The following is a 2,895-nucleotide window of genomic DNA, read 5'->3' as shown; positions in this document are numbered from 1 at the left end:
TACTCCATCAACATCATTACTAAATACAGATTATAATCTCTACTCCATCAATATCATTACTAAAGACAGATTATAATCTCTACACCATCAATATCATTACTAAAGACAGATTATAATCTCTACACCATCAATATCATTACTAAATACAGATTATAATCTCTACACCATCAATATCATTACTAAAGACAGATTATAATCTCCATCAATATCATTACTAAAGACAGATTATAATCTCTACTCCATCAATATCATTACTAAATACAGATTATAATCTCTACTCCATCAATATCATTACTAAAGACAGATTATAATCTCTACTCCATCAATATCATTACTAAAGACAGATTATAATCTCTACTCCATCAATATCATTACTAAAGACAGATTATAATCTCTACTCCATCAATATCATTACTAAAGACAGATTATAATCTCTACACCATCAATATCATTACTAAAGACAGATTATAATCTCTACTCCATCAATATCATTACTAAAGACAGATTATAATCTCTACTCCATCAATATCATTACTAAATACAGATTATAATCTCTACTCCATCAATATCATTACTAAAGACAGATTATAATCTCTACTCCATCAATATCATTACTAAATACAGATTATAATCTCTACTCCATCAATATCATTACTAAAGACAGATTATAATCTCTACACCATCAATATCATTACTAAATACAGATTATAATCTCTACTCCATCAATATCATTACTAAATACAGATTATAATCTCTACTCCATCAATATCATTACTAAATACAGATTATAATCTCTACTCCATCAATATCATTACTAAAGACAGATTATAATCTCTACACCATCAATATCATTACTAAATACAGATTATAATCTCTACTCCATCAATATCATTACTAAAGACAGATTATAATCTCTACTCCATCAATATCATTACTAAAGACAGATTATAATCTCTACACCATCAATATCATTACTAAAGACAGATTATAATCTCTACTCCATCAATATCATTACTAACTACAGATTATAATCTCTACTCCATCAATATCATTACTAAAGACAGATTATAATCTCTACTCCATCAATATCATTACTAAATACAGATTATAATCTCTACACCATCAATATTACTAAAGACAGATTATAATCTCTACTCCATCAATATCATTACTAAAGACAGATTATAATCTCTACACCATCAATATCATTACTAAAGACAGATTATAATCTCTACTCCATCAATATCATTACTAAAGACAGATTATAATCTCTACTCCATCAATATCATTATTAAAGACAGATTATAATCTCTACTCCATCAATATCATTACTAAAGACAGATTATAATCTCTACACCATCAATATCATTACTAAATACAGATTATAATCTCTACTCCATCAATATCATTACTAAAGACAGATTATAATCTCTACTCCATCAATATCATTACTAAAGACAGATTATAATCTCTACTCCATCAATATCATTACTAAAGACAGATTATAATCTCTACTCCATCAATATCATTACTAAATACAGATTATAATCTCTACTCCATCAATATCATTACTAAAGACAGATTATAATCTCTACTCCATCAATATCATTACTAAAGACAGATTATAATCTCTACTCCATCAATATCATTACTAAAGACAGATTATAATCTCTACTCCATCAATATCATTACTAAAGACAGATTATAATCTCTACACCATCAATATCATTACTAAAGACAGATTATAATCTCTACTCCATCAATATCATTACTAAATACAGATTATAATCTCTACACCATCAATATCATTACTAAATACAGATTATAATCTCTACACCATCAATATCATTACTAAAGACAGATTATAATCTCTACTCCATCAATATCATTACTAAATACAGATTATAATCTCTACTCCATCAATATCATTACTAAAGACAGATTATAATCTCTACTCCATCAATATCATTACTAAATACAGATTATAATCTCTACTCCATCAATATCATTACTAAATACAGATTATAATCTCTACACCATCAATATCATTACTAAAGACAGATTATAATCTCTACACCATCAATATCATTACTAAATACAGATTATAATCTCTACACCATCAATATCATTACTAAATACAGATTATAATCTCTACACCATCAATATCATTACTAAAGACAGATTATAATCTCTACACCATCAATATCATTACTAAATACAGATTATAATCTCTACACCATCAATATCATTACTAACTACAGATTATAATCTCTACTCCATCAATATCATTACTAAAGACAGATTATAATCTCTACTCCATCAATATCATTACTAAATACAGATTATAATCTCTACTCCATCAATATCATTACTAAAGACAGATTATAATCTCTACACCATCAATATCATTACTAAAGACAGATTATAATCTCTACTCCATCAATATCATTACTAAATACAGATTATAATCTCTACTCCATCAATATCATTACTAAAGACAGATTATAATCTCTACTCCATCAATATCATTACTAAAGACAGATTATAATCTCTACTCCATCAATATCATTACTAAAGACAGATTATAATCTCCATCAATATCATTACTAAATACAGATTATAATCTCTACACCATCAATATCATTACTAAATACAGATTATAATCTCTACTCCATCAATATCATTACTAAAGACAGATTATAATCTCTACTCCATCAATATCATTACTAAAGACAGATTATAATCTCTACTCCATCAATATCATTACTAAAGACAGATTATAATCTCTACTCCATCAATATCATTACTAAATACAGATTATAATCTCTACACCATCAATATCATTACTAAATACAGATTATAATCTCTACTCCATCAATATCATTACTAAATACA

Source organism: Echiichthys vipera (assembly GCF_963691815.1).
Source record: "Echiichthys vipera genome assembly, chromosome: 22".
Lineage (NCBI taxonomy): Eukaryota > Metazoa > Chordata > Actinopteri > Perciformes > Trachinidae > Echiichthys > Echiichthys vipera.
Note: the sequence above shows the minus strand (reverse complement) of the source record.